Genomic DNA, 14,720 nt, shown 5'->3' with positions numbered 1-14,720 from the left:
TTTTTTTTTTCTGTAAGAGTTCTTGTTGAAATATATCATCTAGCTGATTTTCTGAACATAATGATTCAAAGATTTCATAACTCTTAGTCTTTTTCTTTTATAAATATCTGCATAGGATCTGAAGAATAATGAGTCCTGCAGCAGCAGGAATGCTTTTGTGTGTGTTTCTGCATGTGAAATCTCAAAGGAAGCCTTCCAGAACTCATTACTGGGGCTAAACACTTTTTAGAGAGTCAGGAAGTGACTATATGTTTTCCTCCCATAATTGTAGCTGAGCCTCTACTGCTGGTAGACAGGGCGGATTAAGTAGGGGATAACTTGAACACCCTCAGGAAGGGTGAGAAATACATACAAACACACAATGGAAGAGGCTTTGCAGTCTGCAAAACAGCCTGAAATGGGCTCAGCTGCCAGTTTATGATCTATGTTATAGCGAGGCACATTCAATGTGTTGTACTTAAACGTCTATGACCAACACCATAAAATCCTTGAATTCTAGGATTTATCTGGCAGACACTCCAAATGGCATCAGACTATAGCTTATCTATCCTGTTACACTTCCTTTTTGGTTATTGCTCACTGATGGGCAAAGGCACAGAGATGCTGGGACTCTTTATAGGATGCTGATGGTAAAGACAGCACTAGGGCTTGGCAGGGCAGTGTGGCCAGTGGTGCTCTTACGCTGGCCTTCACAAAGGTGCATTGATTTCCTGCACTGTACTTTTAACAATGTATGGATTGTGGAAGAAAAGAATATGTATGTATTTTTTTCTGGGAGTATACTAGGCATAAGGTAGAGCTGGCTGAATCACAGAAATTCCTCCCTGTGAAAAAATGGTCATTTTCAAAATCCCTCCCTATTTCCCCTTCAAATTGAGGAAAAACAAAATATTATTATTTCTTTTTTTTTACTCTCTTTTTTTTTTTTTTTTTTTCTTCTTGAGAAGAACTCTCCATAAAATAAAACAAAACCCCAAGCCTCTTTTAAAGGAAGCAAACTGGAATTTCTTGAGGCTTGCCAGCTGCCAGCCGAAAGGGGCGAGCGGCAGGAGCCCGGTCGGCAGGCTGCTGCAGGCAGGACACCCCGCGCCTGCCGCTCCCTCCTCCTCCTCCTCGCCTTCCCCCTAGCCTGGCTGCTGGGGAGGCAGCTGGGCTGCAGGGCCGGCAAAGCGCCAGGGCACTCAACCTCCCCTCCTCCCTCTTCCAGACCTGCTGCATCTCCCCAGCTGCCTGCCTGGAAGACTATTGTCAATTTTGCTCTCTCCCTGCAGACGACAACAAAATCGACAGGGGCCTTTCAGCCAAGCAGCCGTGGAGCCATCCGTTTGATTTTCCTAATAGAAAAATCAGAAATTTCTGGCAAAATTGAAATTTTCCCATAAAAGAAATCCCAATTTTATAAAAGGCAGATATTCCACTGGAAAGTCATTCCAACAGAGCATTCCCAGCTGCTGTAGTTTGACAGACCTTTGAATTAAAGTCTATAGAAAAAAATGCTTGTGTGTTTGGCTGTGAAATGAGAATGGGTGAGTGGAGTCAGATGCAAATAGAGGTGGCCTCAGAGCCAGTGCATGAGTTCCCACCATCCAACGATTGGGCTCAGAGTATCTGCATGACCCTAAAGGAGCTATAGGAGATCACATCTTTGCTATAAAGTGTTGAGATGATAATTAAAGCGAGGTTATGTCTCTTTCAAAACATTTGCACAGGTTTGAAGCCTCGTGAGAGTAATTCCCAGCACACAGTTGCCACCAAATTGGTTCAGAAAAGCATTCAAGCCTTTGTGTCTTCATCAAAATAGAAACCTTTTCAGGAGAGGCACATCAGACACCGCCAGACAGCAGAAAAAAAAAAAAAAAATGAATTTCACCCAGAGTAGTGCTACAAAGTCACCTTTGTCTCTGTTTTATCTGCATGCATCTAGGTGGTGGGTGATGCCATGCTCCTGCATGTGGATGAACTCTGGGACCGAATAGCCCTGGTTCCAGCAGCACTGGGGAGCGTTATGGGGCAGCCATCACCATCACTAAATAAGCTGATCTGGTGATTAATGTAGAAAAGGATGACTGAGCCCCAAAGCAGCCCATGGTGATGTGGTGCCACGAAGGCCCCTGACTGAGCCACTGGTTGTAGGATTGGCCCTATGGAGCCATGTGCTGAAGTCCTGTGTCACCAACTGTGCCCCACTCTTGACATGGAGGCATCACAGAGTGATTCGGAATGGAGTATGGCAGCTTTCTGTCCAAATGTGATAGCCTTCATGGGGATAAAACAGATCCTTTATTGCATGTAAATATTTGCAATGAATGCTTGATAGTTGTGTTTTCAAATGTTCATTACAACTTCTCCCCTCAATATTTTATTCATATAGATCAGTCTTTGGCCAGCATCTTTCATAAAGTGCTGAAATTTGCCCTTGAGGCATCAGATGGAGTAGTCAGATTGTCAAATAAGTCTCCTAATTGAAGCGAACGCTGGCACAATATTTGTCTTTTGAAAACAAACATCGCCAGCAAAGTTGCAGGTCCACCACGGAGCTGCGCGGAGCCGGGTGTGCGCAATGGGAGGAAGGCTGTGCGAGCAGATTGTTGCAGGGAAACACCAAACCTGTGAAAATTCACTGAACCAAAGCACAAACAGTAAGAGCTCCTTATCCTTAAAGTTGCATGTTAGCAGGTGCAAGAAGTGAATAAATATTCTCTTTTGGCGATTTATTTGCATTTTTATATCTTAAAGGGTCAGAAGAAATCAATAGTTCTCCTTGCACTCTGTGAAATTAATCAGTAACTTTGGAGACACTCTGTGTTTAAGAAAACAAACTGAACAAACAGCACATGGCCTTTAAAGATGTCCTCCGGTGGTGTTCCTGGTGAATTTGGGACAATAAAGGGCTGAGTATTTCCCAGCACAGCACTCACAAGAAAACCTAAGCCAGAGCACAGGACAAAGACCTGTCTGGCGGTGCCCATCCCGGGTGACTCAGGAAGCAAGTGTTATTGCAGCCATAAGAAACCTGATAGCACTGTGCCTACCAGCCATCTGCGGGGGAAAAGGTCAGGGGCATGGATGTTGCCACTCACCTGGAGCACTTCTTACCGCTCCTCCAGCAGCTGCCTGTGGCACTGCCCAAAATCACAGCTCTGAGTAATGCCAATAGGAGCAGAGTGTGTGCTTCAGGGTGCTCTGGGACTTCTGTAAGCAGCTACCCGAGCATATCTAGGTGGAGTGCAAGCAGGACAACTTAATTTAAAATGGCTGTGTGTGATGACTTCAATCCCAAGCATGCAGTCCCTAATTGGCATGGGGGCTCTTGGTGCGTCACCAGCTCCATGTTGCATTCCATGTTGGGTTCAGCCCTGTCCAATGCAGGGCAGCTAAGGCTGCCCAGGGTCCCATCCAACCTGGCCTTCAGTGTCTGCAGGGATGGAGCACTAAAGCTTCTATGTGCAGCTGTGCCACAGCCTTACTGCCCTCTAACTAAAGAATTTCCAATTAACATCTAACTGAAATCTCCCTTGTTTTAGTTTAAAGCCATTCCCCCTCATCCTATCAAATGAACGTAGTCTGGGAATTTCCGTCTAAAAGCACTACCACTCCAGTGGCAAAACAAAACCCACTGGCTTTGAAACAAGCAGAGTGAGACTTTTGCATCAATGTAGTACATAACATGAATTGCTTGATGGGAAGTGAAGACACTGATAGCATGGGAGCAATAAAGAGCTGATCCTACTTCCATTAACTTTATTGGGAGCAGACCCAAAATCTTTAAGTGGAGATTGGCATATCACATCTATCTAATCTAAAGTATCTCAGGATTTATAGTGTGGTATCAGGCCTGAGACAGACAGATGAAATATTACTCCTACTACATTTAATTTATAATCTTCATCTCACTGTCATTGCACCTACCTACTTATATAGTCTCCATTACTAAAGTAGCTGAGAGACTGCCAAGTATTTAGACATATAAATAAAATAGCAGAGATTGTTTTGTTCTCTGTCTCCCTTTTTCTCTTGGTGTTTACAAGATGTCTCCTAAGGTTTGTGCTGTTTTGTTTATGGTTCTGAGTGTAAGTGAATGGGACTGGAAATCTGAAGGTTTTTTTTTTTTAAATAAGGTTTATGGGAAAATCAGATATGTAGCATAAGAAATGCATATTTATTTCTGAATATTTTGGGATCAGTGGCTATCAGGGGGAACAGAAGTGAATGTGAATTATGGAGTTTAAATCCAGGAGCTTTCAGAATTTCATTGCATAAGCTCACAAATTTTCCCTGTTGATTCACAGTCCAGACTGTACCCGTCAAATGTCATGGGCGGTCATGTTGGTGGAAGGAGATGTGATATCTCAGGAAGCAAAGTCCAATACCCTGAAGGGCTTTGACTATCAAGACACTGGGCAAGCCAAAGGAATTTGTGCTGCTGAGTAAATGGGATGCTGTGTTTGGAAGTTTTCAGAGCTTTCACAAGGCATGTGGCTCTGTTCCTATGCATGATAAGCAACGTGGTGAAACTTCAAAGTCAAACAATGCCTGAGTGTCCTGCATGTGTCTTGCAGGGATAGTTGTGGACTTTTGGCAGGTCAGTCAAAGATAGAGATGATTACCAGAGATTTAGGAAAGGTGTGTGCTTCTCCTCTCCATAAAGACATCACTCCACCTTGGAGGGGCCACACTGCAGCTCCCTGCTCCTCTTAGAGCTGCTCACAATGAGCACGGTGGTGGCTGGTGCTGGGATGAGATATGGGACCAAAGTCACCGGGGCAGCACCATCTATCTGTCTTGGTTACTCAGCCTGGCTCTTGCCACCATTGGTGCTCATCATGCACCAGAGTCTGCATGTTGAGAGAGTTTGAGGCTGGTCTAATGGGAAGAGCATCAGACATTTGTGGATGTGTCCTTAAGAACTAGACAGTCCTATGTTTTCTCTTTTCTATTTCTGACTGCTGCTGAGCTCATGAATCCCCACCAATGGATAAACAGAGAGCTCTGGACCTTTTTCATAATTGTTTCTGGATATATCCTTCCTCCATCTTATTCTGAACAAAACTTCTTGAATAGCTCATTTAAGGAGAAAACACTTGAAAAGTATATTAGCAAACTCTTTCAGAGGGGTAAAACCATCAACATGGAAAATTCAACTTTTCAAGAGAGCCATTAAGTGTGATTAAACCTTTAAAAAGGGAGAACAATGAATGCAGCCTTGTATTTAGCAATTTCATATCTTTAATTGTACAAAGATTTTCTTTAAAAGCACAAGCCTGAAAGGAAGCTGAATGTTACAGTATTTACTGAAGGAAAGCAATGAGAGAAGGCCTGTTCACTAGCTAATGGAGTGAAGCCCAGAAATAATGACAAAAAAAGCGATAACGACCGCTCTCCAACACAACATATATAAAAGAGGGAGCCATAAAAAGGCAACAATTCTTGACTTAGCTTTGAGTTTCACAATGACTGTGATTACAGATAGCAAGTGGAAGAGCATATATGCCATGATGAAATCTCATTGGCTTTGCAATTGAGATTCAAGCGAGGAAAGAAAAAAAGCAGAGACATTGAATTTCTGCAGAACAAATTTTGGATGGGGTATGAGAAATGGAAAGAAAGGAAAAAAGAGCAAGGTCATCAAAAAGTTCAGCAGAAAATGAATATATTCTCATCTATTCTATCTAATAATAAACACAGTAGGGGCCAGATCCTCAGATGAACCTAATGCCAGTGATGGAGCTAGCTGGCAGTTCCTGCGTATGTGAAGACCAAACAAGCACATGCATCCTGGCGTACTTTAGCCTGTGCCATCTTGCAGCATCTTTCATGCTCACAGAAAACTTTGACTAATGGGAACTAGATTATACCAAAGAAATAAAAAACTAAAGTCATTAACTCATACAATGATTATATTTACGATACATTTCATGCTAGCTTAATTGTATGTGCTACTTTAAAGAGAAAATATTTTGACACATTTTAATGACACATTAATTGCCAGCTTTATTTTTCTTGATCAGTTTTTTAAAAGGCAGTGTTAGCATCTTATCTTCCATCACATATGTACGTGTCTGACTTCATATATGTAATACTAAGTAGATGCTTATACTTTTTCATGACAAGGCTATGTTATCTCAGATGAAGTCTTATGCTCATTGAATTTTAATGGGCATCTTTTAAAGCCTTTCACTAGGTTACTAAAATACCTTAGAAGTGCAACTTCTATTCAATTATTGTCTAGAAAACTACAAGAGCAAGGTTTCTTACACTTCTTGTTCTAGAAAAATTAGCTTTAAAGGTGCAGAGTCCAGAAGGTACACAATAACTATCCCCAAAGTACTGAAACTACACTCTGACAGCTGGCAGAAGATGCTGATGGTCCCAGGCAGAGAGAATGTAATGTGACAGACTGCAAATCAGCAACCTAGTAGGGAGAATGATGACTGAGGCTTGATTCTGTCAAGGAGAAAGGCTGAGAAGAATCATATTAGCTCTCTGAGAAGTTTGCCTAAACAATTTTATTACAATTACTAAGAGTAATACCAGCTGTGAGCTTGTTATCTAACATCATGGTAACTTGCATGAGCAATGAAATAAAAATGAATTGGAGAGGAATGGAGAAGTAATGTACAGGTGACAATATGCCTGTAGGCATAAGAACGATGAAGATGGGTACCATTTTGAAGACTGAAAAAGCTAGTGCGACTGTGAGACAAGCAGATGAGAAACCTGAATGTCTGGTGCCTACCATGGAGCCAGTGGCTTGCTGATGACAGCCATATTAAATATGTCCGATAAAGGTGATCAGTGTAAAGAATCAAACAAAAATGCCATTTCAGAGCAGCCAGAACTATCTGCAAATGCAGTTCTCATTCAGTGAATAGCTTCAACTAGAAAAAAGAAAACACACTTGAAAAAGACACGATTCCTTTGTCATTTCTCATATTGAATCTGAGCAGGGGATTGTGAACCTGATTGCTTGCTGGTAGATCAGTTGGCTTAACTCTCTGCAAAACCTTGCCTCATTTGTATCCTTAGAGCATTGGGCCTACAATAATAGTATTAATTTTCTTTGCACTAGCAAAGAGATGGAACGTGCTTCCTCTTTAGACCAGCATGTGTTATCCTGGGATTTCCCATCCCTCGCTGACTCAGTGTGCATTTAATTATTCGATGCAAAATAAACCTGCTTGATGGAGATGACAGGGCTCTACCTCTTGCAAGAGAGCCTTAGACCTGATACAGTGTTAGCCACAGTCCCACTGTCAGCGCGCATGTGGACTAGAGATTTCCAGAGCCCTCTCCAACACCTTTCCTGTGCCTTTGTGATGACATGCTCAGTTAGGTGGGTGTTAGGCACTACTGTTTGGCACCTACCTATCTAGTGAAGCTACACCTGTACTTCAGCATTTCCTTTCCTGTGTAGCAATTAAAAAGAGATGATCCCAGAAAGATTGTCGTAGTTTTTAAGCACAGTAATTGCACAACAAATGCTGAGGCCAGGCAGTCCTGATCTTGAATTAGAGGAGGTGCCTGAGTTCGGAGGCTTCTTGCTTTGAGAAGTAGCTCTGCTGCCATTGTATTGAGTAGATGAGCATAGCTTTCAGAAGAGTCCTGCAGGAAAGGGTCTCTAGGTCTGGCTCTTAATTTTGGACCATTTGTGTTTCTAATTATAAAGATGACTCAAGCTGAGATTATGAATCTCTGGTAGCTCTGAAAATAATATCCAAAGCTGAGCCACAGTTATCATTAGAGGCACTGAAAATAGTTGCAAAACAATGTACTGATATTTCCTCTAGTCACACCAGCTCTGGAAAATGTTGACAGGAGGCACCATCACAAAACTTTTGCCTGACAAATGAAGAAGAGGACAATGCCTGTAATTTAGATTTTGTAGTCTGCCATCAATTAAGTTGTATGAGAATCATTAGACCGAAGAGGGTATTTGCGTGGGAAAGGTGAATGAAAATGCTCACTGCATTAATAGTGCACTACATACACTGAGATTTTGCTAATGAAGAAAAAGTGCAAATACAGAGTTCCACTATCTAAAACAAAAACAAATTAAACTTGATTCATTGTGCCATAGCCTTTAACAAGGGCGATAGTAGGCGCTTTTGCAGGGTGATATTTTGTGATTATTGCAAAGAGTGACATCTTTCTATAAAATGAAATTATGAATTGTTTCATGAATATTACATCTCTGACACTTGCAAATCTGTGCTATTTTTTTTCCACTGAAACACTTAGGCAATTACTCTTCATGGATAAGACAGAAACGTCTGGATGTACAATGGTTTCTGCATTAACAAAGTTGCTATGATGTAGTCCGCTTTTTGCATCTACTAACCTGCAGTGACCAGAAGCCATTATTTTCATCGGACACAATGGCAACCGGAAACATTACCCTCACAATGCTGAAGAATGTAAATGCATTATATCATGACCTCCAAGGATGTGGTATGTGGCAGTGCTGTACAAAAAGTTTTGAAACTGGTTTGCAATGTACTTATGTCTACTTGCTCATAGAAAATTACTTCTTTCACTTGCTTTGCTTTGACCTCCAAGGAGAATGAATGGCTCACATATGCAGTCTTTAAAAACATCCATATCAAGTGTGGGAGGGCTGGGAGCGAACAGGTTGAGAAGGCAGAGTGGCATAAGTGAGTTATTGTGGGTGGGGAATGAAATAAAAGCTTGGGCATAGGGCTGGACAACAAACAAAGCAACAAAATTGACAGAGAGGCTGTGCCCTGCTTTCTGACCTCCACTACCACACAGTTGCGAGTGAGATGTCTTGGTGACCATGACACAAACTTAGGTTCCAACAACATTTAATTCATTCTTCCCCTCCCTCCTCCCTATTTTTTTCCTCATTATCTTATTGTGAAGAAATGGTAAAGCTATCTCCATACTTTAATTATGCGTTTGTTGTATCAACAGGCATTTAAATTTTTTTTTTTTTTTTTTTTGCAAGCTCACTGAAGTCCTCAGTTTCCTAGGTTTTTAATGCTTGCTTTGGGATAAAGCATCTTTGGTTTATTTTCACCCTTGCTTCCCTCTCACCCACAGACACATGCACGTTTATGTTTCTTTTTCTATTTTAATATAATATCCTTCTCCAGGAACATTTTCCCAAACAATTTATTAAGCTCCCCAAATGAAATGCTGTACTGTGCCAGAAACCATTTGGTCTTCAAATTCCCCAGGACATGAATGAGACTGGTGTGGCCATAGAGGGGAACTGGTGAAGACCTCAAACTGCTGCCTATAGGATTTAAGACCCTGGGCCTTGTGTAAGGGTGGATTCTGAGGATCCAGCCAGAAGTGGGCAGGAGCAGAAGCATCTCTGGTTCCTTTCCTCAGTGAATCTCCTCTGGTGAGAACAGGCCTGAATGGCCATAAAAGGTTCTCAGATGTTTGTCACTCAGAGATGGTCCTCTGCCCAATATGGTTACATGGATACTGCGTGGATGTTTCCAAACAGCCCAACCCCATGGGCAGGTGGAAAATCACTGTCTCCTGAGAGCTGGATGAATTCCAGTCCCATTCACATTCTGTTGGAACTTGAGACTATATGGGATATGTAGAAACTGTGTGATCACTTAAAGATAAGAAAGGACAAAAATTTCAGAGTTATTATTACTGCTATAGTCACTGTTAACTAGCAGCACAGAAAAAATCAACTGTTTACCTTTAAAAAAAATGTATGTAAAACTTTAGCTTTCTTGCTTATTTCTGATTTCTGTTCTCTAACACCTTGTTGATCCCTAATGCAGAACATGCCTAGAGCTGCCTGCGAAATATGTTGTGACACCCAACATGGCAACACAGGAAGTCCCTGCCTGCCTCTGCTGTCCCTGATGCTGGAGGAGGATAAGCTTTGCTGGTCAGTGGGTGCTGTTGTGGGGGTGGCCATGGCTGGGCCATTGGGAGTGTCTTGCTCTTTTGGGGATGCACATGGTGGGCAAATGTGTTTAAAAATCCAAATGAAAGTCTACAGAAATGCATCACTCCCTCAACTCAGTGAGTCTTGTTTTCTTAAACTGCCCACTGAAGTGCCAGCTACTGGGGCTGTTAGAAATGCCTTCTCCTTTCTAGGAACACAGAAATAAGTGTGTCCATTATGATATGTGTATGTAAAAATACACTCACTCTTGTGAGACCCTCTACAGTTCCAAATTGCAGAGAAGGTGAGTAGTACAAGGGCATGAAGTACTTGCTGGAGTGTGGCTGTGTGCAGGCACCAGCACACCCTGCTGAGGGCCCACACTGCTTCCTTGAGCTGAGCAGTACCGTCACTTGGCTCAGTTCTGCTTAGGAAGGCACGATTAGACAGCTAGCCTTTAAAGAGAAAAGTGAGCTTCTGGAACGTGATTGTCATCATGGAGATGGTCTATTTCTTGTGACGTATTCCAATCTAGTGCTTTATCTAGCAGTCAGCAACCCTGCCTGCAAGCAGGGGGTGGAACTGAATGATCTTTGAGGGCCTTTCCAACCCAATCCGTTGTAGGATTCTATGATTTTTAATCTGTATTTATGCACAGAGGAGGCTGAAAACATTGGAAACAACAACAACAAAAACCACAAAAACAAACAAACAACAAAAAAAAACCCAACCACAAAACAAACAAAAAAACCCCCACAACTGCCATTTTGATCAAAGCTAGGTGCATGAACAAGTACAAGAACTATTGCCACCATGATAGCTGGGTAATATGGCTTAGCCAGGGCACCAATATGCTGAGACTGAATGGAAAGATGCTGGAAACCCCCAGAGAAAGAGCCCTGCTTGTAAGCAATGTGACGGTAGAATATCTGTTTACACAAATCTGGCATTATTTAATGGTGCAAAGATTAAATCTATCCTGCATGTTTGAAATGATAGGCACAATTTATTTGTGTGTCACACAGTTTCACTTTGGTTTTTAAGGACAATGATGTGATTGTGACAAAGCCAAGTGACTCCCAAGGCTCATCCACAATGCTGATGAGAACTGGTGGGGAACACAATGGATGAGAACGAAACAATTACCAGTGTCTTTTAAAGGAAACTGTGAGAGAGAGGTGGGCAGGACTTCGATACAGGGAAGGACGGAAAGCAAGAGTGTGGGGCATCCATGGAAATATGGCTATCTTTTCTGCCACTGTTGGGCTTGGGGGTATTTTTGACACCCACATGGAAGAACAATGCAGGATGAGAATGGCGATGGCTCAAAAGCAAGCACTTTGCCAAAAACATTGTGTGGGTACAATTGGCTATTCAGGCCAACGGAGATGGGTTTCATAAGGGTCCCCTCTTTTCCTGAAACATCTTATTCTCCTTGCTAAATGGCATTTAAAAGCACCAAATATTGTATTAAAAATGCTTTTCAGGGCTAAACAACGTTAAAAGCACTTTGTATAGCTTGCATTGCTATTTAGGAAAGCATGTTATTTCTTTTTAATTTGCTCACTCATTCCTGAATAACTTTTCATAGGACTCCAGACACTGCAGTGTGACAGCTAAACCAAGGAGCATCGGATGCAATGGAATTGCTCTACAAGCAACCTTGCCAAAGGCCCTTTTGCTGCACAAAGCTGGCTCTATCTTTGTATATTGAGGGAACTAAATCAATGTTAAATGCTTGGCTCTTTTCACAGGACAATGACCAGGACCTAAGCTGCGTCCTTCCTATTTGATTGACACTTGAAACGTTGAGTTGGAATCAGCCAGAGGCACTGCTACAAGCTTGAAGCCTCTGCTGGGGATAACAACTGGTGACATCTGCAGAAAGGCCGACAAAAGGCAGTTGAAAGCCGTGTTTGTTGCTTTCCCCTCTCAGATCTCCTCTCTTTCATGGAGCTCCTTACTTGCTTTAATATTATGATTCAGCACCTGGCTCTTTTGAACCTTGCTTTAAACTTCAAAAGGCGAGGTGGTATTAACAAACATGAAACGAAAAAGTGGCAGTAGTTTGATTTACTGTTGTCGTCTTATCAAGGGGGTTTTTTGTCACCAGCTGCCACTTTCTGTCATCTTTGGAACCATTATCATTTCTCTAAAATCTAAAAGACTCCACTTAATAACAGCTTTGAATACAGGCAGGATCAGTAACGTATACAGTTCTGGGATGACAGGGCCATGAAATGAAAAGAAAGATGTTGCAAAAAAAAAAAAAAAAAAAAAAAAATCCTTAAAAAAAAACAATAAAACAAATAAAAGCCATAGTACTTCTAAGTGACCTTGATTTCAGAATTAAACAAATCAAATCAAGCACAATTCCATTGTTCTTTTTGGATTAATTCTGCACTTTCTTTGCAATGTTTCTTTTTTGTTCTCAGGACTAAGAGAAAACAAAGCCAAGGCTTTCAGAAAACTGCTCGGCACACAACAAGCACTCGGTATCACATGAGTGCCGTAAGCTTCTTGCTGTAAGATTGCCAGCGATAATTACTGGTCTTGTTTCCCCACCATCCCAGCACAGCAACTCGCATTCAGGCTGAGCTGCCTTGCTAGTCAAAAATATGCTCAGCTCCCCTCTTATAGTGCTGCTCCATGCTTTCCTGCAGTTCTTCCCAACGTGGTTGTGCTGGTCTTTGGCTGCCAAGGCAGAACCAAAAATGTTCCTGTGCCTGGTCAAGTTTGCCCGTTGCGGCTGCTCACATTAAGTCACAGGCAGTCAAATAAACACAATTTTCTAAAGTGTAAACCTACTGCACTTTCACACTTGTCACCTCATCATTCCTTACAGGAAACTTACTCTGATCCCTCTGATCCCTTTGTTTTATAATGGTATGCACAGAAATTTTTCCAAGTGCCTTCTAAAGTCATGGATAAATGATGGACAACACATTGCAAGCAATGACTTTTAATTTGTACATATTGGAACCTGCATTTCTGTGCATCTTAATAGTTACTTCCATTTGTGCAAAAAGAGTGAAACCAATTGAAAAACCCAAAGGATCCCCTTCACTCTCTTCATTGATGTGTCCTCCCTCTCCTTAGTTATGTGTAACTCCAGGCAATGGGATCCAACACTTATTCTCCCATTGGCCTCTTCCAGACCTGTTCAACCACAGGAATCTGGGGGAGATTTGTGCCAGAATGTCTTCTTAAAACAGGGATGGAAACTACAAAATGAGAATGTTCATAAAAGTGAAAGTGCTGACGTCTTGACCAGTGAAAATATAGGATTTCAAGACTACAAAGTTGGTTGACTTTTTATGGATTAGGACACAACATAACTCATGAAATTGAGATGGAGATTGCTAAAAATACCTATTATCCTCTGACAGAAGCACTTACTGTGTAATGACAATGAGACTTTTTCACAGAGCATGTCCACATTTGAAATTCTAGTCTTTTTAACAAGTGTTAATTACTGCATGCTAACCAGCAGAAGCGTGTGGGGGAGATGTTTTATATTTACTTGTTCCAGACTGGGAACATATTAGAAAGTAGGCTCCATTCCAGATTAATGTGGTATGAATGAATGTGTTACCCAACTACAAATGAAAAATATTGCAAGAAGAAATAAAGATTTTTCCCTGGCATATTTCTTTGAAGAGGAGACCAAGAATATGTTTCGAGCATTAGGTCAAGTGGAAATCTGAGCCTGACCCTATTAAAAGTGTGTGTGGCATACAGATACCATAGCAATGTATCTGTGGGAGGTACATTTTGGTTTACCCATGAAAAATGAGGTATTCTGAAAGAACATAAATGGGAAAGAGTGGGTACAGTTGTACCAGTCTCCCTGCGTGCTTTACGATGATGCTGGAGAAGAGCTACATATACATATATATATATATGGATATATTTATAAATAATTTATGTGTAATTCACTTGTTATATGTTGAGTACATTCATTCATATGCATGTTCAATATATTTATAATAAAACAGTGTATGTACATATATACTGAGCTGAGTTTTGGCTTCATTATTTCCTTAACAGATTTTGGAAGTGAGAAAACTGAGATAATTATTTTCTTAAAATAACTGACAACACATTCTCAGATAAGTATCTGGCAGGCCAATGAAACTCAGTATTGTGAGGTCAAAGCACTTGAAGAACAAAAGATGTAGTCCCCACATCTAATGTATACCTTTATGTCCTCCACAAATTGCCTACTACGAATTCCAGGAAAAATAAACAAGTACAGCATTAAAACAGGCCTAGAAGATCTCTAGATCTGTTGGAATAAGTAAAAAAAAAAACAAACCAAAAACCAAAAACCTAGAAGATCATATGGAAACTCATTCAAAATTAAAGAACTCATTCAAAATTCAAGAATAGAAGACAGTAAACACAAGGAATTGGATAATTTGAACATTATTATGTAGCAGTGTAGCAGAAATGCTGTCACAGCCTGAAGCAGTGATTGAGCACCTGGTGAGAAGGTCTGGACTCCCACTCCCCGTGTCAACAACTGCTGTATTTGAGCATATCTTCACTTGTTGCAGCTTAGGACTTTGTTACTATGCTGACATTGCTACACTTTCCATTGTGTTACGGTGTTGTGAGTGCATTTTGGAATTCTGTCGTAACATTCCTCAACATAAACTCTTGTGGAAACCTAAACTCCTATTGTAGTTTAGTAGGTGATGTGAAATAAAGGTTAGGAATGAGTAGTCATGATCATTTTAATGAAGCATTTGAGATTACTGGTATAGATTTAAAATGACTGTGCTGTTCTGTACTTTCTTTAACCATTTGAAAAGGTGTGAAATTTGGTGTAAAATTGTAC

General features: G+C 41.1%; 1 long non-coding RNA gene across 1 annotated transcript in view; it reads left to right on the top strand.

Moving 5' to 3' along the window:
- LOC109365902 (uncharacterized) overlaps positions 1-14,451 on the top strand; it is a 197,710-nt gene extending 183,259 nt beyond the window's left edge. Inside the window, exons 8-10 of the long non-coding RNA XR_004158802.2 lie at positions 8,239-8,448; positions 9,768-9,877; positions 11,469-14,451. This is a non-coding gene — a long non-coding RNA (uncharacterized LOC109365902). The remainder of the gene's footprint in view (positions 1-8,238; positions 8,449-9,767; positions 9,878-11,468) is intronic.
- The last annotated feature ends 269 nt before the right edge of the window (positions 14,452-14,720 follow it).

This window comes from Meleagris gallopavo, chromosome 2, assembly GCF_905368555.1.
Source record: "Meleagris gallopavo chromosome 2, MGAL_WU_HG_1.1, whole genome shotgun sequence".
In the NCBI taxonomy this organism is placed as follows: domain Eukaryota; kingdom Metazoa; phylum Chordata; class Aves; order Galliformes; family Phasianidae; genus Meleagris; species Meleagris gallopavo.
This window is presented reverse-complemented; position numbering and strand designations above follow the sequence as displayed.